Consider the following 27,859-nt stretch of genomic DNA (forward strand, 5'->3'; position numbering starts at 1 on the left):
GGCTACTGTAGTACCCCCGTTATGTGGCCTGAGCCACTGCAGGCATGTGCCTGCATTTCTTCAGTCCAGAGTGTGACCGCCGGGGCGGGGGGGGGGGGTCCTCCCCATGGGTAGTCACCTGTGGAAGGAGGACTGTCGCTGATCACCCTGGAATGCTACCGGTTTGGAGTAGGTGTTATGACGTCCATTCCCTGCCCTAGTTATTGCCCGCAATGACTTGTTTAGGTTCAGTTAGGACGGTTCCTGGGCACTCCGCAGCCTGGGATCCCTCAGCGGTCACATTGCAGGGCTCCACCACCCCGAACCCTGGCCTTACGCCTCCTCTGGTGCTCCCCACTAATGTGGGACCCGGCTTCCTATAGACGGGCCGACTGCCTCACCGGTCTGACCGACCCTTGTCTTCGGGTTCCTCGTATCCTGGTTGACCTGGGACTGGGTCACGGCCAAGGCAAGGTTTCACTATGGGGTCCCCGACCTGAACTCCCTGGCTATACCCCTCAGCTGGGGTATCCCTTTAATGGGAAAACAAACCTGAAAAGAACTGAAAGCTAGGCCTCCACAGCCCTACTGGCTGGGCCTCTTACCCAGAACTTCCTAGGTCCCCTCTGGGCAACCCCTATCTTAGTCTATGGCCACAGCTGACTGGTGGCAACCTCCGCCTGACTGCACCTCCTCAGTGCTCTTCCGGGTCCTGACCCTCTCTGGAGGCATCACGTTCCCGCACCGGTGCCCCAACCCTGGACCTGCAAGTCCCACGCGTCTTGGGTTCGCAGTCCCAAAATTCCCCACCGCTGGATTCCTCGTCCTCAAAGCTCGTCTGCCGCTCCTCACTCACCATCCTGCAGCTGGCTGTAGCTGGTATCCTCCCCTCCCTCTGGGTAAGCTGCGGCTCCCCACTGAGGTTCCCTGTCCTTCCCTCTGGGGAGTTAGCTGTTTGCTTGTCTCTGGAGTTCTCTGCTCCTCGAGCTGAGCGGTTGGCGGCTCATCCTGCTCGGGGGCTTCCCATCCCTCCTACTGAGAGGTCCATGGCCTGTTCCCCTCTGAGGTCTTCTGCCTCAGCTGGTGTGAGGCCCCCAGCTCCTTCCCCCGGCTGTCCTTTCTCCACAGCTGCTTTTATTGCCGGCGTCCGTTTGCCGGCACCGACGCCGACTTCCGGTCCCGTCGGTGTAAACAAGCGGCAGATGTTCCGCTTGGGCTCTGCCACCGCCATGGGTAAGTCCCATCCTGGTTCCCCGGGACATAACCCCCCCCGCCGCCAGTTGCCTTGTGGCGGTCTGAGGGGACTTTCTGCCTTTAGCTTGGTAGTGCGTTGAGGCTCGCCTTTTTTTCCGGGTCCCTCATCGGAAGCCTCAGGCTCAGGGCATCTAGAGAGGAAGTCGGCTGTTATGTTATCCTTCAATATAACCATTTAAATTTTATTCCGGTATTCAATCCGGAATTTAAATGCTTGTAATGCTAGTGCCCACCGCATGATCCGAGCGTTATTGGTTCTAGTGGAACTAAGCCATTTAAGAGGGGCGTGATCCGTGACGAGTGTAAACTCCCTCCCCATCAGGTAATATCTAAAGTGTTCCACCACCCACCGGATTGCTAAACATTCACGTTCTATTGTGGCGTACCTGGTTTCAGCCAGAAGCAACTTCCAACTCACGTAGGCTACCAGCCGATTGACACCTGCATCTTGTTGTGTCAAGACTGCTCCAATGGTGATCTCAGAGGCGTCCATCTGCAATGTAAAAAGGTTCATAAAGTTAGGTGTATGTATCAACACCTTTGCACATAAGGCCTTCTTCAAGGCTTGGAAACTACGCAGCATTAGCTCGGTCCATTTGAGCCCTTTCCATGGTGTCCCCTTTAGAGCCTAGGGCAGTGGTGCCGCCAATTCGGAGAATCGGGGCATGAACCTCCGATAATAATTTACTAACCCCAAAAAGGAGCATAGTTGCTTAAGTGTTTGAGGTGGCCGGAAAGTTTGAATGGCCTGCACTTTGTCTTCTAACGGCTGTATAGTCCCTTGGCCCACTAAAAACCCCAAGTACTTCGTGTACTTCTGGGCCACTGCACACTTGCAGAGATTTGCTGTCAGGCCGGCTCATCGTAGCTCACTTAATACCGCCTTGAGGGCCCATAAATGCTGGCCCCAGGATTGCGTGAATATGATGATGTCGTCAATGTATGCGGCTGCGTACTCTGTATGTGGCGCCAGGAGTTGGTTCATGAGGTGTTGAAAGGTGGCTGCTGCCCCATGTAGGCCAAATGGCATCCTTACAAACTCGTATAAGCCCCAGGGGGTCCCAAAAACCGTCTTCTGGCGTTCCTCTGGCCGCACCAGTATTTGCCAATACCCTTTCGTGAGGTCCAGGGTGGTTATAAATTTCGCTGCTCCAATGCGTTCTACTAGCTTGGTCACACTGGGCATAGGAAAGGCGTCAAAAGTCGCCACTTCATTTAACTGCCGGTAATTAACACATAGTCGCAGACTCTCATTGGGTTTGCGCACAGGCACTAGGGAGCTTCTCCACGGGCTCCTTGACGGCCTGATCACCCCCAAGGCCCACATTTTCTCTACCTCCTTGCGCACTTCTTGGGTCAGATGGTATGGTATGGGCCGCCATCGATCCCGCACAATAACATCGGGAGGGGTCGGAATCGAGTGGTACATGTCCTTTGTCCACCCGGGTTCCTCCGAGAAGATCTTTCTAAACTCTTCCAGGAGGCTTCTCACCTCCCTCGCTTGGGATTTTGGTCAATTAGCTGTTTATTTTTATGTTCTTTATAGGTATGGGGGCTTCACCTTTCCCCATTGGTTCTCACGGTCTCGAATCCTTGTATTCTTCCTCCCCGAAGGTAGCCCATCCTTCTGGCTGATGCCACTCCCGGAGGAGGTTAACATGGTAAATTTGTTTCGTTCTCTGATGTCCCGGGTGATATACCTCATAGTCGACGGGTCCCACGCGTCATGTGATTTCGAATGTCCCCTGCCACTGGGTTAGCAGTTTGCTAGTCGAGGTAGGTAATAAGGCCAACACCCTTTGTCCGGGCTGGAACTCTCGTGGCCGGGAACGTGAGTCATACCTCTCCTTTTGCTGCTGCCGTGCATACCGTAGATTGTCCGTCACCAACTCGCAGGCTCTTTGGACCCATTGCTGGAAACCCTGCTTATACCTAGAAGGGTTAGCGATGGCAGCAGGGCCCTGCTCCCATTCCTCCCTAAGGGTTTGTAATAGACCTCAGGGACGATGGCCCAACACCAGTTCAAAGGGTGAGTAGCCCAGGGACTCGGACGGCGCATCCTGTAGCACAAACAACACTAACGGGAGCATCAGGTCCCAATGCTGCGGGTCGTTCTGGATACACCATCAGGGCACCCTCTTCAGTGTTCCATTGAACCGCTGCACTAACCCGGTGGTTTGGGGGTGATACACTGAGGTCCGGAGTTGCTTGATTCGCAATGTCTGGCATACCCCATGTAGCACCCCAGACATGAAATTCCACCCCTGATCAGTAAGGATTTCATGTGGAATCCCCATGCAGGATATACATTTCACTAACTCCTCAGCAATTCTTGACGCCGTTACTGACCATAGTGGCACTGCGTCAGGGTACCTTGTAGCTTAGTCCACGAATACCAAGATGTACTGGTGGCCACTACTGCTACGGGGCAATGGGCCTACCACATCCATAGCAATGCGGGAGAAAGGCAGGGGCCTTAAAGGTGCCCGCAGTGGCCGGTCTTCCCTGGTCTTTTGGCATACAGGACATGCAGCACACCGCCGGGCCACACCTTCTCCCATCTTGGGCCAAAAAAACCACCGAGATATTTTTCCAAGGGTTCGGTCGCTTCCCAAGTGTCTACCCACTGGGTTAGCGTGAGCCAGTTGCCACACCACCTGCCAGAAGCAACCCGGTACTACCAGCTGTTCCCCCTCCTCTGCACCTGCCTCCCCTCGCCGGATGTGATATATATAAAAGGTTGCGTCTCACCTTGAACTCCTCCTCTCCATCAGACTCCGTCCCTGGTTGATGTCCCTCGTCCTGGGCCCTCATCCACAACTCCTGCAGCTCTGGGTCTTCTTCTTGTCCTTGCCAGAACTGCGGGCCGCTTGCAACATCTTGCCAATCGACGAGAGGCTCCCCCACCTCGGCCTCCCCAAACCATTCATCCCGAACCCATTGAGCCCAACAGGCCGTTTCTACATCTCGGACCCTCTCTAACACATCATAAAGAGGGGCCCAATCTCTGCCCAACAACATATCGCACACTAGCCCCGGGGTGACCCCGACCAACATCTCATCCTGGAATTCCATGACTTGTAACCATACTCGCGTTCTGCGGAGGGCCTGCGTTTCTCCGTGTAGGCATGCCACCTTTACTGGTTCCCCTTGATACTGGTATCCTGGCAGAAGGAGCTCAACCCTAATTAGTGACTGAGTGCACCCTGAATCTAATACTGCCCAGACCAGGTGACCCTCCACTCGGGCTTTTACAATAGGCCGCTCCCATCGGGTTCGCCCCCCCATCCCAAAGCTACAATCCATAGGTTCTCCCTGGATCTGGTCTTTGGGGCCTTCCACCAGCCCACGCGGGTATCCCTGGGGTTGCCATCTATCCGTGCTCCGTCCTGGACATTCTTGGGCGAAATGCCCCATCTTGCCGCAATGAAAGCACACCATGTCCCTAACTGGGGCTTTAGAACCAGGTTTACGTCGTTCCCCCTCTTTCATTGTCACAGACCCTGGCCCTCGCCTCTCACATGGATAATGCCATTCGGCAGCCATGAAGGAGTCTGCCAATTTTACGGCTGCCTCGCAGGACTCGGGGGAGTGCTGGCGAACCCATCTCTGTGTCCACTCTTCCAGGTCGTTTACAAATTGCTCCATTATAATCTTGTCCACTAGGGCGGGCATAGTGCATGTGGGTAGGTTAAGCCATTTTCTGAATAGGTCCCTGAAGCGTTGTAATAGCAACTGGGGCCGTCTCTCTTCGGGTCCCTTCTTGGCCCGAAAGAGCCGTCGGTAGTATTCTGGATTAATCTCAAGGCGATATAAGATGGCAGCTTTAACCGCATCATAGTCACGAGCCTCCTCTCGTGATAAGGCTCTATAGGCCTCCTGAGGCTTACCCTCTACCAGCGACCCTAGCTGGCTCACCCAATAAGTCCTTTTGAGTCCAAGTGTGATGGCCTGCCGTTCGAAAGCCTTCAGGTAGGCCTCCAGGTCATCCTTGGTTGTCATTTTTGGCATCCGGACCATCGGGGGACCCTGCTGCGCCATCATTCTTTGCTAGGCCCCTAATAGCTGGGTCACGGCCTGCAGCGTCTGGGCCAGCAGGTCTGTCGTTGTCATTTCTGCTGACTGCATGTCGGCAGCCCTTACCCTGGACGGGATGAGATTTCCCGGCCAATGTACCACCTGTGACCGCCGGACTGGGGGGGGTCATCCCTCTGGGTAGTTGCCTGTGGAAGCAGAACCATCGCTGATCACCCTGGAATGCTACCGGTTTGGAGTAGGTGTTATGACATCCATTCCCTGCCCTAGTTATTGCCCGCAATGACTTGTTGTTTAGGTTCAGTTAGGACGGTTCCTGGGCACTCCGCAGCCCAGGATGCCTCGGCGGTCACGTTGCAGGGCTCCACCACCCCGAACCCCGGCCTTACGCCTCCTCTGGTGCTCCCCACTAATGTGGGACCCGGCTTCCTATAGACGGGCCGACTGCCTCACCGGTCTGACCGACCCTTGTCTTCGGGTTCCTCGTATCCTGGTTGACCTGGGACTGGGTCACGGCCAAGGCAAGGTTTCACTATGGGGTCCCCGACCCGAACTCCCTGGCTATACCCCTCAGCTGGGGTATCCCTTTAATGGGAAAACAAACCTGAAAAGAACTGAAAGCTAGGCCTCCACAGCCCTACTGGCTGGGCCTCTTACCCAGAACTTCCTAGGTCCCCTCTGGGCAACCCCTATCTTAGTCTATGGCCACAGCTGGCTGGCGGTGACCTCCGCCTGACTGCGCCTCCTCAGCGCTCTTCCGGGTCCCAACCCTCTCTGGAGGCGTCACGTTCCTGCGACGTACACCAACCCTGGACCTGCAAGTCCCGCGTGTCTCGGGTTCGCAGTCCCAAAATTCCCCACCGCTGGATTCCTCGTCCTCGAAGCTCATCTGCTGCTCCTCACTCATCATCCTGCAGCTGGCCATAGCTGGTATCCTCCCCTCCCTCTGGGTAAGCTGCGGCTCCCCACTGAGGTTCCCTGTCCTTTCCTCTGGGGAGTTAGCCATTTGCTCGTCTCTGGAGTTCTCTGCTCCTCGAGCTGAGAGGCTTGCGGCTCGTCCTGCTCGGGGGCTTCCCATCCCTCCTACTGAGGGGTCCATGGCCTGTTCCCCTCTGAGGTCTTCTGCCTTGGCTGGTGCGAGGCCCCCAGCTCCTTCCCCCAGCTGTCCTTTCTCCATGGCCACTTTTATCACCGGCGTCCGTTTGCCGGCACTGACGCTGACTTCCGGTCACGTCGGTGTAAACAAGCGGCAGACGTTCCGCTCGGGCTCTGCCACCGCCATGGGTAAGTCCCGTCCTGGTGCCCTGGGACACAGAGGAAATGTCTGTACACTTGCAAACTGGTTCGACCTAGACAGGTTAGACTAACCTGCAAAGATTGAAGAAATTCAGGTTCAGGCTTTTTGAATGTCTGTCCCTATCCCTAGAGAAGTGTCCTGGCTCACTGTTATAATCACATTAGTGTTTCTGTGTAGTACCTTATATTTTCTGTGCCCAAGACCATCTCTGGCCATCGCACAGATCCAAAGAAGAGAGTAATTAGAGAAATTCTTCCAACTGGTTACATTTGAAGATGAAAGAAGCAGGACTTCCTGCCTTCTGGGCCGCAGATCACCACAGGATGGAAGTTAAGTTGTTGTTTCATTATCCCTCATGCCATCACCTGGAACTGCTTTGCACTCTGAGGGGAACAGAGTACACTATCCAAAGGCACAAACACTTCTACAACTAGGACAGTTTAGGAACCCCATGTATGCTAGATGATACATGTTCATGTTTTCAACAGGTCCAATTTTAGAAGACTGTCTGGATGAACAGTTCCATTCTGCATATTATGCAGGTAGTTGTTATGAAGTAAAATGTTCATAATAGCTTATAAAACAATTATGGTCTGCTATTGTTACCAACTGAGCTCTAGGATTGCACAAGATGGGGAAAAAACACTCATTCAACAGTGAGTTCAGTCATTTTGAACATAAAAAGCACCCTCAGGAAGAATGCAATTTATATTCATATGTATTTTTTACTTGTCATTCCTTCAGTTTGATGGATGTCAGAATACTACATTTTTAGTAGAGTTGCAATTGCTGAAGAACTTAAATATACCCTGTGATTATATGCTGCAGGGCCGACAGCTGAAATTCTGAATGGCCATCTGCAATGCTATTGGCAATAGTATTCTCCCTTTGTGGCAGAAATTCAGGTGCTTGTCTTCTACTGCAATTAGTGCTTGATGTTTGGTATAGTTTCTCTCTCTCTCAGCTCTACAGACATAATCAAAAGGCTGCATCAATTATTATTTCAACCAGCTGAGAAAGCATGTTTCCTGATCAGTTATTTTATTTATGGATGCAGATCATTCTTCTGTTAGGAAAGGTCTTGGCAAACTTTGCAAAACTGTGTCCTTTTAAAGCTGTCCAAGGAGTATTGGCAGTATTTATGGTAATGTAAGCAAAAGGAATACTCTGATCAATATCTGATTAGCAGGTATGCTATACAATTCCTGTTAACAAAGCAGTGAAAAATTAAATGTGACAGAGTCCTACAGACAGCATAAAAACAATTCATTTATTTTAGAGAAAATGATAATCACACCTTAACTATTTCAGAGTGGTACTGAGCTTAGAATGTCTTTTGAAGTGGGCTATTTTTCTTACACATTTTTTTTCTGCATGCTTCACCATTAGATATTTTCTTATTTTAGCTTCCACTTTCTTGCACAGTGTGAAGTAGATGAAACTAAATCCAAGAGATGGCAGTTTTCTTCTGAGCTACCATTTTATTTTTAGAGAAAAAATCATATTGACTGTAATGCTGCAGGAAAAATCCAGTCCACATTTCCCTTTCCAAGCACATTCACAGTGGATATATGAATTATCTTCTGAGCTATTATGACCTGGTGTGCCAACTTGTGGTAACCCGAAATGTCAAGTGCCATGCTGCTGGACAAGTTAATCTGTATTGTAATGATGAATGTAGGCATGGCATGTACCTGAATGCTAAGGCTATAAAAACAGTGCTCATTGTATGGGACTGAATCATGCAGGGTCTGCTCAAAGGAACTGGCAGCAAGCCAACTACATACATTTTCTTGGAAGTTTGCATCTTAAGACTAATCGACTAAAACATTCTGAATCTATATTAGTTTGATTTGGGTAGAGATAGCTGAAGAAGCAATATCATCTCTCAGAAAATATCCTGTAGCTTTCTTTCTGTTCATTCATTCAACATGAGTGTTTAGAAAGATGTAGTAGTTGTGAAAGCATTTACCTTTGTTAACTACAGAAGTTCTCATGGTAATGAAACTTTAAAAACAGAAGGTAGGACCAGGTGGCACCATAATAAGTTCATGGAAGAACTAGCTTTCATAAGCAACATAAGCAACCTGCTTTATTATATGCTATGAATTTGTTTCTCATACGTAGAATATACAAGATTTCTCACCATAGACCTTTTACTGATCCAACAGTTTAATATAATTTCTTTCTTATTACCTCAGAATTCAGTACAAGTTTACTAAACCAATATAGTTTATTTTCTAAGGGGTTTTCTGGATAGAAGGCAAAGAAACATCCACTGAGGTTCATGAACCATTAGGAAATTTGGTCTGAAATTAAAAAGAAAAGAAAACCAAATCCATGCTAGATATTGGTAATTTCAGCATACCATAAAACTGTTCACTGGCAGTTCATTTAGGGTAAGATCCTGTCACTTGTCCCCAAGCAAAAAAAATGTATTAAATTATTTTGCATTTGCTTGGCTAAGGAATACTCTAAAGGTCCACTGTGCTAAATCCTTATGACATACACCGTGTGCCAAGAGGCACAACTAGCAAGTTTTGCACCCTGAGCAAGAGGGTAAGGGAAGAAGGGAGCCAGGGAGCAGTGCAAAAGACCAGAGAGTACTAGTCTTATTTCCAATAGCATAATTGAAAGGGGAACAACTGGGGCAGCATTTCCAAGCACTGCCTTTATGGAGGGGTTTAAAAGCAGCCACTACCCTGAGCAGGAGCCAGCACTACCCTGAGGACAGACCTGCATTGCTATGCCTCTGCCTGCTCCAGGGACTCAAAAGTCCTCTGCTGCTGCTGCAGTGACATAGTCTGGCTGCCCTCAATTATTGCTGCTGCTGCCACTGATGTAACATCTGTGATGTCCCTGCACCAAGCTGCTTTTACTAAAGCAGAGGTGTGGGGCTGCTGCTTCTACCATGGTGCCTACTCCCTGGAGGGCACTATTCTGATACTCTAAGTTAGCAGTGAGGGATGGTGACCCACTCACCCATCCTGCTAGTTACACTACTGCAATGTGTTGATACAAAGTCATTGTAGGCCACTTATGAGTGCTGCTGTGGGGTGCTCACCTCTAGAGGCCTACTAGTGCCTTCATATTCCCATTTCTCCCATATTAAGTAGTGTCAACCACCACATCTTTGATGTTAACATTACTGGGAGAGGCTGCACAAAGGGTGAGGCACACCTTTGAAGAGGCAGGCCTCATCCCAGTTTTACTCTCACTGAGTCTCATAGCTCAGGACCCACTGTTCAGTGCTGCAAGCTCCTGACTTAGCTCTGGTCATGCCCCACAACTTCAGGTTCCAGCACCCACAGTCTGCTACATAAGCTGCTAGGAGCCTAGAGTCCTGTTTTTCCCCTGCAACTTTCTCCCTTACAGTTCAAGTAAACTTGGCCTCCTGTGGCCACTGAACATACTTCACCCATCTGGCTTTACAGTCTAGGCAAGCTTGGCTTCAGTCACAGAACACACCCTTGATCTTATCCTCTGTCCACCTGGAGAAATTTCAAGTTGGGGATGTCCCCCAGTCACCTCCTACAACCCAGCCCTTGAGGGAGGGATGGGAATAAAAACCATAGAATGAAGCACCATCCCCAGTTCAAAAGAATCTCATACAGGGTTTGCCACATCCCTTGGTGGCTGGCTCCAAGTAGAAAAGAAAGAAAAACAAGTTCCCAGGGCACTTAGCTTGCTTTCTATGCAGGCTTCCAGCTTCTCTTCACTTGGGGCTTCCTCCTGAGTCCTTTCCACAGTCTGGGCTCCAGTCCTCACACTTCTCCAAGAAGGTTTTGTCCTCAGCAGCTCCACAGCCGAACTACCTGCCCCAGCCTGAGACTAAGGCTTATACATGAACCCTGGGTCACATGAACCCTCTATTTCCTCTCCCTGGGCCATCAGGCTCTGTCTGGACCCAGACCTCGTAGCTATCTTGCTTTAGATTCCCCTGTCTGTGAGTTTGACCCTGGGGCACCACTGGGGCACAGGCAGAAGAGACACCAAGATAAACTGGAAGGAAGCAAGAGGGAAAGGGAAAATCAGAACCTTGTAACCAGGAAATCAGGGAGAAGGGACCCCTACCAGGGGAAGGATGCACCGCAATCATACAAACAGTAAGAAAAGAAAATGTGGGGGAGGGGCTGAAGATACCTCTGCATCCCCTTCCCATTCTTGTAATGGGGTAGATGCCCCATTAGTCATAGAACACTGGGAATACATCTATGAAGCACCCATAGCTCTGCAAATGTTCAGATGTTCTTTATTTTGTTCTCTTTTCCAGTACAAGTTCCCAAGTATGGTCTATTAAAAAGCCATTTAAAGATGAAAGACCAGTAAACAATTGAATCATATCTATCATTCACTGGGTTGGCATCTCCAAGAAGTAATGGGGTACATGATTACTGAATGTATTATTTCTGTGAATAGAATATAAAGGAAACAGTTACAATCAGAGACTGGAACAACAGTGCTGCCTTCAAGTTTGACTGTGACCTGGCCTCTGGCCTTTCAGATCTGAATAGCCATCAACTGCCTCTGATCTAGATTAATAACTAAATGCACAGAGGAAGTTTTCTTTTCTAAGTAATATTTTGTGGGAGAGTTTCAAAAATAGAAGCCAAAGGAATCATGGGGTCTCATTCTCTCATTCTATCCATTGGTGCAAATCAGGAGTAGTACTGCTGATATCAATGAGAATTAAAACACTGATGTAAAGTCAGTATAAGTGAAAGGAGAATAAGGTCCATTTTCTTAAGGTGCTGTTTTCTCGTACTATAGCATTTAAAATATGTTTATGAATAAGATCTACATTTGAAAAAATGTTTGAAGGCATGTACTCATGCAGTGAAGCTTATATTATTCTTATGAAACAGCGAGGCCTGTTTTTCAAGGACTCATGTGGCTGCCCATGCTGTTTGAAAACTAGGCCACAATAGTGAGCAAGTAAGGTGTACAAGCTGTATTAGTATGTCTAGAATAGGGGCAGGCAAAATACAGCTCACAGGCCAGATTCAGCCTGCCAGGCCAGTCTATCCAGCCCTCCAGACCCCTAAAAAATTTAGAAAATTAATATTTATCTGCCCCTGGCTGCCTGTCAAAGATGATAGGAGCCAGGGGCAGTAGGACTCAGGGGGAGCCAGTGGCAAAACTAAAAAGCCTCAGCAGCAAGTCTGGCCCCACCCTGCAGCCTCTGAGCCATGAGCCCCAGCTGGAAGCCTCTGCCTAGCAGGGCCTTCTGGAGTTTTCTGGCCTGGGACTGTTCCTGCCTCCCTGCGTTGAGAGAAATATGGATAAGCAGGACAGCGGGAGGGAGGCAGGGGAGGACCATGGGTATCGCACCAGTCCTCACGGGTGGCTGGGCTGGCTTCTGTGGTCCCAGTGCTGCAGCTGGGAACTATGTGGTGGCAGCAGGTAGGTTGGGGGTGGAGCTGGGAAATGCCTGTGGCAGGCAGGGGAAGAGGTAGTGTGCGGGTCTGCAGAGCACAGCAACACCCAGCCAGGAGCATGGGGACCACGATGCTGCACTGGGACCAACACCAGGGGGGTCCAGAGAAGGACTGCAGGAGCGTGGGGCCAGGCTGGCAGGGGCTCTGTGGTGCCAGGCTGGCTCCCTCCTCATCCTGCTTAAGCAGTGCAGCCTGGCTCCATAGAGCCCCTGGCATCCTGGGCCCTGCACTCCTGTCACCCCTCTCTGAGCCCTGCTGGTGCTCACCCTGGTACACCAGCGTGGGCCCCGCGATCCCACCTGGCTGTCACTGCACTCTGTGCATCCACTCCCTGCCCCTTCCCCCAACCTGCCACAGTCATTTCCCTGCTCCTCCCCACCACATGCCACATCCCTGCAACACATGGTTCCCAGCTGCAGCGCCTGGACTGCAGGAGCAGCTGGGACATGGTGTCAGAGTGGCCAGGGGGAGGGGGGTGAGAGGTAAGCCACAGGAGATGGGCATCAGTGGCAGACAGGGGGCAAGTGGCAGTGAGCTGGAGCAGGGGGGCCGCACCAGTGCCCCAAGGCCAGGAATGGCAAGAGTGCAGAGGCAGGGCTTGCTGGTGTGCTGCAGGGGCTCTACCTGCCACAAGTGGGGATGGGGCAGTATGGGCAAACCCTCCCCCACCACACAAGCTACAACCCTCTCCAGTCACCCTCCCCCACACACAGCCCCCCACAAAATCCATACCAACCCACACCCCACACACAACCACATCCCCCACACCTGTCCACCCCCCCACAAATCACACAAACACACCCCCTCCCCTATACCCCACATACCCAGAAACCTATACCCACCCTCCTGCCCACACCTTCCCACAATATACAAGAGTAAGACTTCATTGTAAGCTATTATACTATCACATCTATGTACACTACACAAAGACATGTAAATCAGGACAAAAATATTTTTTGAAATGAAATGAATGAATGTTGTACTACATGTTTGATTTTTAGAATATAATTTGGTATTTTTCTGGTTCAAAGATGGCAAAACCCTTTGCTGAAAGGAGTATTTCCAGGGGGTAAGGGGAGGGACTTCTGGTGCACAAAGTAAGGGGTTAGAGGGTGGGATGTCCAGTCCCAAGATGACAACCACGGGGTGGGGCACCTGTCAAGGGGCAGGGCTACCCATGTGGCCCTCAATGGCTTACCAAAATTTGGTTAGCAGCCTTCCACCCAAAATATTTGCCTGCCCCTGGCCTAGAACTAAGATTATGAGCAAATCCATTTTAGTATATTCCATAGTTTTACTGTCCACTAGTTTCCCTCCTTAATTTCCTTCAGCAACTGCAGCTTAAAGTGTTACTTTAACTTCACTTTTTCCAATAACCTGAAAGTTTGATTGAATGGGTTTGGGAAGCTCCCCAGCTGGGTACAAGTTGAAAACAGTTGAATATTAAAGGCCATTTGATCTTATTCTATTCTGATGTTGCATGTTTGGAATGAAATAGCTAGGCCAGGCTATTTGCAACATATCCTCTCTACTACATTACATTTTTCCATGAATAGAATGCCCACTTCTCAATTAGACAATAATTTGAGACAGCCATAGCAAAATAAATTTATCAAGATACAGTAAATATGCCCACTATTTTAATAAGATTTAGATTGATTATTGAGGGCATGGGAATGAAGACAAGGCATTCCTTAAAATAAACTGTGCATCATTCCAAGCAAACTCTGGCAACTGTGCCCTAACTTGCTTCTAAGTACCAAACACCACAATGCTAACGACTTACTATTTGCACATAAACTGGTAAGTCTAGACACCCATAAAAAATTGGATGGAACTTAAAGTGCATGTTGCCTGCTGACAGCCAAGAGATTTGAAGAGGTTGTTTAAGCTACTGTGTTTTAATGACCATGCTATATAGGAAACGTCTCATGATAGTGATAGAGAATTGTGGAATTATGTTTCTTTTGATACTTCTTAAATGGGTAAAAAAGATTCTCTACTCAGTCTGTGTTTAACTTTTATTCCAACCTAGCTTCCTGCTAAAGATTAAAAGGAAAAAGGACACTCGTGTTCATGTTGGAGAAGCAGTGTGGATAGCTTAGCCGTTCTTACAGTATTAGATTTAAGCAAGAGTGTGGCTCAAATTGGAATAATCACGTGTCAGCTAATCTGACTTCTCCAGGAAACAGTATGCAAAGCAGGTTGGCATGAAGTTTTTGGTAATTACAAACACAGCTCAAAATCAGTGTATGCCCCCAGTTTTAAAATACGTCTAACTTTGCTGTGTATAGGTGCCATTTGGTGGGATAGAATGTAGGGCTGTGGGAACAATTGTTTTTTCTTTGTGAATAATTGTGAGAGCGGTTTATGTATGGAGTTTTCAGTGAATTCAGTTCTCATGAAAGAATCTTAGCCTTTTTACTAGTGAAAAAATAATTCCAGCTTGGCATGCTCTCAGTCTGAGCTCTTCTGTTGAGCCTTCCCACAAGAAGGGAAATTAATGAATTTTTTAGTTGTAGCTTTTGGAATCCAAGCCCTTAAGAATTATTACTGAGCTCACCAGCTCATTTTATAAGCTAGAAAACATAACTCTTCTCTAGATGGGTCAGCAATATGGACTGATATTGGTTTATGCATTTCCTATACAATTGGGAAAAATGTTTTCTGGATTGTTTTAGCTGTCTAATCAAAAGTGAAAATAAGCATGGCTGGTTAAAGGAAGTGTTTTTCAGAATTACTTCTGAGCCAAGATGACAGGGAAGTTTGTAGATTGACTCTACAAGGCAACTCTTCCCACCTTCTGCATGGTGCTTCTTGTAGATCTAAGTAGCAGCCTTTGTTTGACTTCAGTTCAGTAATGGAGTCCTTACCTTGCCTATATATGAGTATGAGGATGTGGAGAAAATCCCCAGGAATTTAGGATATATACCACTCTAACTCATATAATGGCATGGGCAGGGCTTTCTATAGCAACAGCAAAGAGGCTGAATTTGTCTCTTATCTAAGAAGCAAAGGTTTCTATTGTACAATAGAGCCCCAGTCTTGAAAAGAAAACCACCAGTGTACAAGCTAGCAAGAATAACACTCTCTTAGGGCATTGATTTCAGGAGAAGGATACACACAAATATGATACTGTAGTCTATATTTGCTTAACACTTGCTTTCTGCACACAAACATGCACACATATTTTTAGATAAAATATAGAGAATTTTTTCATGTTGGACTAAAATGCATATGAGTTTTATTAGCTTGTTTGTTTGTTCTTCAAAATTAGATCAAGTTTTTATATGCTAGGAGTGAGTTAAGGCTGAAACAACTTAGAAGCAAAATCTCAAACATTTTTCTCTTTGTTTCTCCAATTCAGGAAATTGCTGCAGTTGCACAGTGACAAACTTTTACTTTAGCAGTAATATATTAGGCTTCTTGACTGCATTTCTTTAGGCAAGAATCTAGAGACAAAAAATAAAGAACCCCGCCTTGTACAGATGAATTGCAAGCTAAGCATACAAAAAACCCAGCTGTGATTCCAGCTGTCTTTGGCTGACATGCTTCCATGTTTAAGATTATTCACCCAAAGATTATTCAACTCTAATATTACAGAACACTGTCAAAAGCAGGACGTCAATTTTACAACCAACTTTACTAAAAGTATTTTCCAGCCATTATCACTGCCTCCTACATGTTTTCAAGAAAAAAAAAGAGATTAAAAGAGAACCTTAAGATGTTCATTCATCTCTCAGCTCCTTTCCATAAGCAGTAGTAGTTTATGTCTCACTGACAGATTTCTTTCTCTCCTAATAACCCCATTTTCATGGCAATTCTAATTTTTACTGAATTTGCAACATAATTAATACAGGCTCGGACACTCTTCTGTAGTGGCCTTTCATGAATATATGGAATATTTGTGTTGATTGTGTTCACCAATGAGCACTGGGTTTAAACGTAGGGGAGGCAGCAGCAATCCATCTTTAAACTAACAAGCACTTTGAGTTGAACCCCCACCCAGAAATATTATTTGATATCCAGTTCTATCTGCCTCCCATTTCAAATCTCCAGCATCTGTTTTTTGAGTCTGGTTCTGGATCTGATTAATTTGTACAGTGTTTTGCATGGCCCCATAGCTTTAAAGTTCTATTCCACTTGTCTTCTGCCAGTTGGTTATCTCATTTTTTCTTCCTTTATTGTGTCCCCATACTAGTTGAAATGAAGTCTTTCTATCCATCTTCTTATCTATTAAGAAGTAGATTTATGAAGTTTTATACCTGAATGACTTTATCTTCCTAAGTCAAAACTGGCTGATTTGATCACTGGTAGATAGGACCAAGGATGTTTCAAGGATAGTGTTGTAGCTGTATCTCAAAAAGACACTTCTGAATCAAAAACTGTATTTATTTGCGAACTGTTAGGAAAACATTGTTCCCATGTCAAAAGGCTTACAACCACCCTTATACTTTTTCTCTCATTATCTCAAGCATTTTAACTATTTACATATTCAGAATTACTTTCTCAAATGTGCCATCTATGTTATATCAACTGCACTGGTTCCATAGGGAGCCAAATGAAGCTCAGGTGCTATGCTCTGCAACCCGCTTCCAACAAAGAACTGGATCCACTGGTACTATATTGCAGACAATCCTCCTGCCATAGAGGAAATCCACTGCTGGCTTTTGAACAGTTCAGTTCCTTTATGCTGCCAGATCAGGGACCAAGGATATGGCCCTCAAGTGCTTCATCTTCAACAGGGTCTGTTTAAGGACTGTATGCCTGCTCTGCCCAGGAGAGAGTCCCTTCCCCATGGTATTTGATGCAAGTGGCCAGGCCACTTGCCGCTGGTGCAGGGAAATGTAATTCACACTTTCCTACACAATCAGTGAATCTTATAAGTTACTCTAATTTGTGTTCTGGGGTGTAGTATTAATACTTGATATTCCTTACAGCAGCTTTTTGCCTTGAATTTTCTAGGTAATGGAAGCCAAGAAAGCATTTGTGAAAAATGGAGCATTTCCTGAAGTTCATGAACTGTTATAAAACAAACCTTACACTCGTGAATATTTCTGTATGAAGTACAGCAGAACTCTGAATAAATCTTAGAAAGGCTTGCCTATTTTTTAGTAATGGGAATTAGAAAAATCAATGTTTTCTTAAATGTTCCCTACACTCAGCAGAACAAGGAAAGGTATGATCCTGACATAAAAAATAAAATGTAAAGCCTAATAATTCCTTATGTAAAAAAACAGTGTCATCCTAAATGGTGTCTATTATAAACACGGCAAGAATTTTTTCTGCCTCGCATAATTTCTGGAGCACATGGCTACGATATCAGTCTTACACTATAAACATACCATGTGAAATGACTTCTACCATTGATTTCAATAGGACTAGCATTAAATTTTATTAGTCCCTTTAGTTTCCTAGGTTCCATATTAATTCTACTGACATCACTGTAGTAACTTCCAATTCACACTGGCATATAGGGCTGAATCTACTGGCATAGAATCTACCTTAAAACTCTCACTGTGCACATCTACATGTGCATTAATGCATGTGTGCCATAATTAATGTGTCATAATAACGGCACATTAAGCTTAGTACCTGTAATAAGACGTACTAAATGCATTGTAATCAGCGCTACTGCGCAGTAGCACAAGCGCATGTCTTTTAAGTGATGATAATGCACAATAAACTAATTCTACTGCACATTTGCACATTAGCACAGCTTTTGCTGTGACACACTAATGCACAGGAGAATTAGTCTACTGCATCTCATGTAGATGCACTGACTGACTTAAAAATGCAGCATGTGCTGGATATTAAGTGGAGCAGAATCAGGTCCAGAGAGTCTGAACATTCTTATTATAGCTTGCAGGAGTTTTGCTTGAATTATGTGCAGGATTTAAACCATTTTCCTAAATACCAGTAAGCAGGCAGAAAGAACTGACTATATGGCTAATGAATTAGGCCCTGCTTTTCCAGCACTTACTCTCATGAGTAATCAGTGTTGAGGTTACTCACGTGATTAAAAACATCATATACATCTAAGTATTATTCTGTCTTGTTAGTATCTCAAGGAAATTTTGAGTTTGTTAAAAACAATTATCTTCAAAGGAGTTAATCATATTGTCTTTCTCCAAAAGTAGTAAACTAGCTAATATTGCTGGCATTAGGAGAACTGAAATTGGTGCCAGAGTTAAAAAAAAAAAAATTCCCAGCTTCTCTTGTTCTCCCTACAAGATTTTTGCCATTACTGTGCTGGCAAACGAACTACCCAGAGAGTGGGTGCAGCATGTCCTACATTCTAAAATCAGATTAAAAGAATAAAACAAAGCAGGCTTATGTAAAAATGAGGGACACTGACTAACGTAATATCTTTGCACATAAAAGGCCGCTCTCCAGCCCACAATAAAATACGAGTAAGAGCAACCCAGCCTGTACCCCCGTTACAGAATTCTGCCTTTCTCCTAAAAGAAATAATCTCTCAGAGTTTGTTTCAAAATACACTGTGGTCCATAGGCAGGTTCTCTTGACTGCAGTGAGCTTTAATATTGGGTTGTTTTATTTCTTTACTGGAAAACATTATTCTGCATAGACTAGAAAAAAAACATAGAATAGAAATTGAAAGGAGTTGGCTAGCATGTGTGTCAGCTTAGATTAATCATGAGTTTCTCAGAGGCAAGCAAGAGGGGCAGATTCCTAATAGGTAGCAATGAGTTCAGCTTTAGTGACTTCAGTGGCAGAAGTGTGAAGGACAGCAGAGGTAGCTGGGCATCTCCATGCCCTGAGCAGATATACAACATCCAGGGCAGCATTGGCTATCATAACACAATCAGCTGACTCTGCAATTGTGGCTATTTTTGTGCCCTCCCCCCACCCCGCCCCTACCTCTACCTAAGATGGCACCCAGGACTTCTGCTCCAGTTGGTCCCCTCCCCACCCCAGTTATCCTACTGACTGATACCACCTGAGGATGTGGGCCTGAGTCTTCTGAGAAGTTTCAAAAGCTCCTGGCACATTATAGGTGATACAGTCATTCTCACAGTCATACATCATGGAATCAATTTATTGAAGAAATTTTGTCCAGTCACCACATGGTATTTTTGTTCCTCAACTTTAAACTGGGTGATGTGCACTGTGTCCAACTACCACTCATATATATTTTAAATATTATTAAATGGCATACAGATATTTTCACAAAAGCTCAATATTTGGTATTTGATACTGCAGACCTTACACATCTGAGCATCCTCTTTCTTGATGGCATTAATGGCACTGCTCAGTTGAAAACTGAGGTTGACAGGTCTTGTCCTTTAGTTAAGTCAGAGCCCTAGTCAAGCTCTTTCTGTTGGACATTTACCATCAGTATCATGGCTAGGGTGGACGCACCAATCCTGGCCACCAGCTCAAACAGGGTGCCAGAATTGCTTCCCCAGGAGTCTATGCCATGTCACAGGCAGTCATAGGAGCCAGCAATGCTACACCAAGCTGTGTATTGGTGGGAAGGATATCAGTGAAGCCAGGGGAAGGGTGCTTCACCTGTCCCTGGGAGACTGTCAGAGCAGGCGTGACCCTGTACTCAATATGTGTGTATCAGGAAGGGGAGGGAAGAAGGGAACAGGTCACAAGGGTCCATTTTTAGGGAGCCCAGCTTCTTGACTGATGCAGCCTGAGCAGAGCTGACACTGCTACAGCAACAGCAGCCCAGGAAAGTAACCCTTCCCTTCCACTCACCCATGTCCCCCTTCCCTACAGTGGTCAGCATACCCCAACATATCCCCGTTTCCCCCATCCCAGGAGATCAATGAGCTCACTACAACTTCTACTTCCCATGCTACCATACTGACTCCCAACTTTCTGAACCAATGTATTCTGAAGCAGCACCCCTTGACCCAAATTAGCCAGATAACTTTTTGGAAACACGTTGGCTAGGTACAGACATTACACATAAACCAATTTAAATGATCAGAAACTGGTTTAAACGTGTAACAGAACAGATGTTCAGTGCACATAAACAATTTTAAAATGGCTGAAACTGAGTTGAGATAAACCTGGTTGACTGTAGTATCAGACTTAGCTGATTTGGCTCAAACTGGTTTAGGCAATGTCTGTCCCAGACTCCTTGCTGGTTTAAGATAAATCAGAGCCCCCCAGTATCCCAACATGTTCTCTGGGCTGGGAAGGGCTGTCTGCTCCACAGTGTGGCTGGCCCCTCCCCTCTGCTCCCTGGCTACAGCTCTGCAGTCTCTGCAGGCATCTGCCTGGCTTTTGGTCCCTGCTCCCTGCCCCACTCTGTGCTAAGCAGGCAGTCCCCCATCCCCCACAGACACCTCAGCATCAGCTAGCAGACCACATGCTGGCTACAGTCCATGCTAGGGGAGAGGACAGAAACAGACAGGCTTTTTGGAGCTAATTAACAGGTAGCTTAATGTCCCTCTTTGGAAACCCTGTTTAAGAATGGTTTGCTCCCCTTCTCCTCCTCCCCACTCCTTGCTAAGCAAGAATTACCCCCTGCCCTCTGCCTTGCTGAGGAGGTGTCTATGTATTAGCTAACAGACCACATGCTGGGTCCCTGCTGAATCAACAGGTAGAATCAACAGTCTTAATGGCGTGATAAACACTGAGATAAGGGTGATAAACATGGTTATCAGCCCCTTCCCCCCAACCCTGTCTTGCTTGCCTGTTAGTTTCCTGCAGGTAGTATACAGAAGCAGGGACAGAGAGTGAAAAGCTCCCTATCATCAACAGAGGCATGCACTGCACGCCCCACCTTTGCCTCAGTGCTGGCTGGGGGCTGACAACACTTCCACCCCTTGAAAAGCAAGCAGGAAAAAAGCCTGAGAATGCAGGCAGGGTGGGGATTTACACCCCACCCTAATCAGAGCCTTGCTGGAGCCTAGCCATGTCCCCCCTCAGCTCAGCTCTGCAAGGGCAGGGAGGGCTGCTCTAGCACACTCTGGCTTCCAGCCTTAGTCACTGCAGGCATGTGCCTGAATTTCCTCAGTCCAAAGGGATTGTCTGAATGGTTGGAAACTGGTTCAACCTAGCCAGGTTAGACTAACCTGAAAAAGTTGAATCAATTCAGGCTCAGGATTTTTGAATGTCTGTCCCTAGCCTATCTGAACAGGCAGCCATTAAGGTTTGAAGACTGACCATTCTCTCTAGTCTGCTCTCTATAAACTAAGGCATTCCATGATGCAGCAATTTCATGATATCAGCCAGAAGTCATATGTTTTGTACAAATTCCCTAAATCACTATAAGTTTCTTAACTTTGGATTTAAATGCAAAGGACAAAACTGTAGCTAGCCCACTACAAAACTGTGGAGGGGAAGGATAAATAATACATTCCTTTTATTGAGCATCTTTCTAAAAGTCTTGGCCATAATTGCAAATATGCAAGCCATACTTCATTTTCAGAATGAGGTGGTATATCAGCCATGCTTAGGATCAGCTCTAAGGACCCTTATTCTTATAAAAGGCTTAGTCAGTCTGTCACGCTCTTGGAGCACTCTGATTGGTTAATGAAACAACCAATCAGAGTGCAGAGCACCGTCATGATGGTGGGGATGGAGGGGACAGAGTGGGGTGGGGCAAAGCCAGCAGCCCTTGCCCCCTCACTCCATCCCCACTGTCATAGCAGCATTCCACTGCCTCCAAGGAGCAGGGGTAGGGGAGTGGGAGGACATGAGGCCAATGATGCTGCAGGCAGTGGTGGCACAGGGTGTTGGCAGAGGGGGACATAGGGGACAGCGGGGCAAGCTTTGTCCCTCACACACTCCTGGGAGGCAGCAGCAGCATGGGGTGGTAGATAGTGGCCCTCTGTCCCTGCCCACCCCCCCAACCCCCGCCACTCTTGACAGGCAGTTGTCTAGTAGAGTCATAAATGTCTCTGAGGGATGGAAACATGCTGCTCTTTACTCAGAGCTATGCCTTCAAATGTGCTTTGGCTTAATGTTTAGCTGAAAGCCAAGTGAAGGTAAAATTAGATTTCATATTCTATTACAGATTAACAAAATCAGAACAGTAAGATTCTTCCTATTCTTCAGCCCCAGTCTGCTTTCTTGTACTGAACTTTGGAAAATTTAGGTTGATAAGAAACAGGGCAGTAGCATTTTGTTATATCCTTCCTTCAAAGCATCTGCTACTTGACAGCATCAAACAGGATATTTGCCTAGATGGACTTTTGGTCAGATTCAGTAGGGCAGTTCTTATGTTCTTCTGTACACGTTTCAACTGATTTGAATGATCCTTTAGTCTGTATCAGGAATCACTAGAGTTGCATATCTGTTGCTGAAAAAAATTTAGAATCCTGTCTTGTAAGGGATGAATTGTTATGTTGTTTCAAATGATTGCGAAGCCCTGGGCAAAAAACACAGATGGTACTTTCCAGCTTTTCCAGTGTAAGATACATACCCTCCACCAACAAGATTCCGCCTGCTCTTGCAACTCACTAAACACTCTTAGCTACAGCTTCAATCATTCCAGTTGCTCCTGTGGTTTTCTGCAAGTGTCCTGCCAAAAACAAAATTCAGTGTCAAAGCAGCAAATGCCATTACCAATCAGGCAAGCCACGCATAAGGATTAAGTACTGAAATGCACTCAGAATAAACAAAGAAGAATAAGCATCCCACATTACAGGATTGCTGCACACAGAGAACTCAGGAGAACTGATTCCCCTCTGTTCTTCCAGCAACTGAGCTTCAGACAGCTAAGTGATTCATGCAGATCTGCAGTCACATACCCAGGATTTGGACCCTGGTAAAATTAATTTAGCTTTTCATATTTCAGAAGTAGTTTTATGCAATTTACTGTAGATGAAATTTACTTTTCTTCAAAAATAGATGCAACATGTAAGTCCAAATAGGTTTCATTCAGTGTTAGTCTTTTTCCTGAGAGCTGCTTAATGTCAAAGGACTGATTTGTTCTCTGTAAAGAAAAATGTTAAGGCTTCTTTCAGTGTCTTTAGTTTGTCCTTCACCCTAGAAGTGACTGTGTTTCAGTGGAGAAGCAATCCCTACTTGCACGCAGTTAGCAAATCACATTGTTTCTTTGGGATGAAAGAGACAAAAACTACAGTTTCTCTAATGAATGCACAAAAGTATTAATCAAGGAATGTGAGAACAATCCAAATCCAAAATCAGGAAATTCCAGAAGATAAGTTTCTTCAGTAACCCTGACTGTGCCATCATCTTGCATCCTGTATATATTAAAGTATAGATACAAAACAAAATAACGTAATAAAATTTAGACCTGAATCTTAGTCCTAGAGTCCTTACTCACTAAAGTAATTTGCTTTTGGATGATGAAACCCAATCACAGTTTGCTCAAGCAAGTATTACCCATTATAAATTAAAGTACAGGCTCAAGTCTATTTCAAGAGAAAGACAGAAAACAGTATATGCTTTGTAGACCAATAAACACTGGTAGAGCAACTTTAGTCTGAATTTCCTGATTCCTGAGTATTTTTTTTTTCAATTTTAATGCCTTAAGTTTCTAAGGGAAAAATTAAAAAAAAGGAAATCTAGAGTCTGCGTTCTTTAATTAAGTGCACATATTACTATGTATGTTTCAGCTTAAGGGAACCTGTAGAAGTAAGTTCATGAGAACCTGCAAATATACAGTTCACAAAGTATTTTTTCCCAAAATCAAACTAAAATGATATTTTTGAAACAGTTACTTCCATGTCAAGTTTTACATTTCAAACCTCAGCATTTTAATTCATCCCTCTCAGAAAGGGAGTGATTAGACTATTTAAAAAATAGGAAAACATTTTTTTTCAGAAAATGGCCAATGGGATTTTGTTCAAATATTCCAAATAAAATAAAATGGTCTTTAGTCAGCAATATATAAATCATGTAAATTTCTAGCCCAAATTTGAAATATTTTAGATAGATATGAACACAAAAAAATTCCGCAACCACAGTGCAGTTTTAACTCAAGTGATACATCAAACATTGTTTCTAATACTTATTGATATATTATGCAAAAACAGGATGTTCTATCCTGTACAAGAAGAAAAAATCATAGTCTCTGATGATTCTACTTACTGTATTTTTGCAGAATCGTCCATTGAGATATTGCTTGAGTAGAGATTAATGGAATGTATTCAAGATCATGGAGTTTTTCCCAATGCAGAAAAAAAAATGACAAACTCCATAACTATCTAATTTATCATATTCTTATAACAGCCATTACCACAGTATCTAAGTGCTATTCCAGGAAGTCTTTAACCCACTGGCTTACACTTGTTTATGCCAACAAGTGGCGTATGCCCTGATAAATACTTATTTAGAATAGCCCTGGATCGTAAAATTATAGCAATATTGCTAAGCATGCTAGCTGTACTTCAACAGAGAGAAGGGTAGATTTGCACAGTATAGACTATACAGAGTAGAAATATCTATCTATCTATCTATCTAAGACTTGCTTCTCTACAGTTGCAGGGAAATGAGTCTGATTGGGTAGGGAAAAGCCCCCGCTCAACTAGACTTGTGGCCACCGCTCATCTAGACCTGTGGCCAGAAATCAGAGAGAGCTTAAAGTTCATAGGATTATAACCAAAAAGTGTTGATCATGTTCATTACTGCTATTATGGGAATGGATTCAATTGTGCTCTTTTCCATTTCATTTACATAGGTTATCCCAAGAATGAAAATTTTAACTCCATTCCTGGAAAGATCAATGATCAATACTAGAATAACCTTGGAAAAGTGCCATAATGTAATTGCCCTTTCCTGGCTGTGTCTACATGAGACGTTAACTAGGCAGTAGCTTGTTACTACTGCACAGTTGCTTGTTAGCTCTGCATAGTAGCATCATGGGGCACAAACCATGATGCAACACTACTGCTCAGTAGTAACCATCTACTGAGCAGTCAGTAACCATGAAGCCATGCAGGGATGCTAACGCACAGTGATGCCAGTTACTGCGTAGTCATTTAGTACTTGGGTATGCAAGTAATAAATGACCGCACAATTACAACTGCATAGTCAGTGTCTCGTGTAGACGCAACCCCTGTTCTGCTCACTTCCCAGTCTCAACAGCCAGCAAAACAGTAGTAGATTCAAATACAGCCCCCCCACAAAAAAGCATAAGAAAAAGGTTAATAAAACACTACTAAAAATCTGTTTATTACATAACTGATTGGACCATGTTTTAAATTATTACCATAAAGAATGAAAAATGAGACAAGCTTCAAAATTTTTATTAATCTTTAACTTGAATCTCTACACTTGCTTATCAGGATATCTTATTTGCTTGCATCTCATAAATCCAATAGATACTTTATCAAATTATTTCCTTACATGACGTAAAACATTTTTCATTTAGTATGCTGAACACTACCAACTTCAAGGCAACAGTTAATTGTGTAACAGGACATGACAAAGGAATATATTTGTGGTGCACAGCTGAAGGCCAAATTACTTTATCTGTTTAAAAATTGCAATAATTATAGTTGAACTCTACTGAGCAGTTTTTCCTAATGTCATCTTATATGAAATTTCCATTTAGAAGGAAAGTAGTTGTGGTGATATTGACTTGCTTCAGAGACCTCAAAGTTGTATATTGCAATTGATCAGTCAGCAAATAAGCTTCTATTGTTTCCAGAGTCCATGTGCTTTCACATTTTTGCAACACATTCTATTATTTTCAGCTATGTTTAAAAAGATATCTGTCTTCAATGATTATTAAAATGCTTCAGTGTCAATCTGTTTTTCCAGTTTGTTCTATTTGTGATTGAAAAGCAAAGATAAAACAGAATCAGTTATTGTCATTATTGATCAAACTGGTGGACTCAGAAGAAAAGCCAAGCTCAAGCTCATGTCTCATTGAGGAAGCTAATGGTTTCTGGGTCACCTAGATCAGTGCTTGTCAAGTTTTTTTTGGCAGATGTGTCACAAGTTAAGCCCTCTCCCCCACAATACCACTTTGATCCCTGTCTCCCAAGAGGAGGACCTGATAGAGAGTTCATACTCTGGGGACCCAGATGAAGTGAACTTGAGTTCATGAAAGCATGAGCTCTCTCCCTTTGTGTGTGCATCTATTATATATATATAAGACATATACATATATATATATGTATTATACACACACACACACACACACACTAGGTAATTGCCTATCAAGAATGACAGATTTCAGGGAGTGTTTACATGCCCCCTGCTAACCCTTCAGGGCCGGACATGTAAAGACTCCCTCTGCCACTGCCGCCTCCTCCTCCAACATCCAGCATGGGGGCATCCTCCCCCTGCCCACCTCCACCTCTGCCTCGCAGCAGGGCTTCCCCCCGCCTCCTCTTCCTGCTCCCCTCCTTCCCTGCCACCTTCCCCTCCCTGCAAGCTGTTGTCGAGGCTGGGCAGCAGGGGGGCACCACTGTTGTGACCCCCCACTCCACTCCCTGCTTCCCTCTCTTCCTTCCCTGCCACCCAGCCCTGACAACAGCAGCCACCATGACCCCCACTCTTTGCCTCCCTCCACCCTGTGCCCACCTGGACCCACATATCCTTCTGCCCTTCCTGCTACCTCCCCATCCCTGCTGGCTGTTGTCAAGCTTTCCTTCCCGCTCCCCTCCCTGCTGCCCAGTCCCAACAACAGCCACCACTGTGACCCCCTCTTTGCCTCCCCTGGCCCTGCTCCCCTCCCTCCCTGCCCCCCTGCTACCTCTCCCTCCCTTCTAACTGTTCTGAGGGGGTGTCAGGGATGGGTAGCAGGGGGGTACCACCACTGTGACCCTCCCACCTTTGCCCTCAGGCAGGGAGGTGTGGGAAAGCCCTGCTGCTCAGGCAGCTGGGGCATGCTCACTGCTACCACAAACTTCTCTGGCAGCAGCTCAAACTTGGGCCCGCAACCAATCACTGCCTGCCCTCTCGGTGGCACATGCAGTTGGGCAAAAGCATTATGGACAGACACACAGACAGACTAAGCCCTTTATATATATAGAATTTTATAGAGAGTTTTATATAAATCTTATTTAGTTAGTCTATAAAGGTACATATCTACCTTGCCTTCTGACCTACTTCAGATTAACATGACTAATTACTTCTGTCAACGCTGATCTGGCCCAACGACAGAAGCAGCATTCAGGGACTTCAACAATAGTCATTCCCCCATGCCATTACTGTGCAAAGTGGCAGCGGCTGGGTCCTAGTGCCTATCTGTCTAACGGCTTGACTGACCAGAACTGAATCAATCCAGCCTGCAGCCTTAAAACATTGTTTAGGTTATACTTGGAACTCAAAGTTGTGATAGAGCCATGAAGTTGCACTTGGAACCATTAAAGATTCTACATCAAGGTTTCCACAGTCCAAAAATAATAAATTTATATTGTAGGTTCTGGACTTTTAGGGTCAACAGTGCACAGCACATCTACATCCACAGTCTCTTCTCTTCCAGAAATCTCTTACCCCATTAAGGAATGTAGCTAAGCAAAGTTGAACAGTGTTGAGAGGTGGCACTCACCCTCCTGCCATGAAACAAGGAGGTTATTCATTAAATGAGAACCTCTGTTTTCATCATTTAGAAACAAACTGTCCCAGAAGAGGAGGAGTGGGGTGTGAATTAATGTCAGTTTCCAAAATGAAGCCATATCCATTGAAAAACTGAAAGATAATATATAAACAGTAATGGAAAGATACGTTAGGAAGCAAATATCTCAAATTACAGCCCACTGTAATTATAAATAGAAATCTGGAGCTCCTGATTAACTTTTTGAACAGTTTTCAAACCTTCTCACCAGCAGACATGAAAGCTCCTCATATCCATCTGACCATAACTACGGAAAAACTTCAAGAAATGTAATAGCATTTTGATCTTTTCCTCTTCTCTTGCAGTTAGGAAAAAAACTCTTTATCTTCATTCTAT

At 45.4% G+C, this 27,859-nt stretch overlaps 1 long non-coding RNA gene across 1 annotated transcript; it reads right to left on the reverse strand.

Annotated features, from left to right (window-relative positions):
- Nucleotides 1-27,639, reverse strand: LOC149868143 (uncharacterized). Its single transcript, XR_016441190.1, has 5 exons — nt 27,458-27,639; nt 24,046-24,078; nt 22,412-22,510; nt 1,620-1,726; nt 1-1,364 (listed from the first exon to the last, which is right to left on the reverse strand). It is a non-coding gene; the product is annotated as an uncharacterized LOC149868143 (long non-coding RNA).
- Between the last annotated feature and the right edge of the window lie 220 nt (nt 27,640-27,859).

Source organism: Crocodylus siamensis, chromosome 3 (genome assembly GCF_052110815.1).
Source record: "Crocodylus siamensis isolate JL-2025a chromosome 3, ASM5211081v1, whole genome shotgun sequence".
In the NCBI taxonomy this organism is placed as follows: domain Eukaryota; kingdom Metazoa; phylum Chordata; order Crocodylia; family Crocodylidae; genus Crocodylus; species Crocodylus siamensis.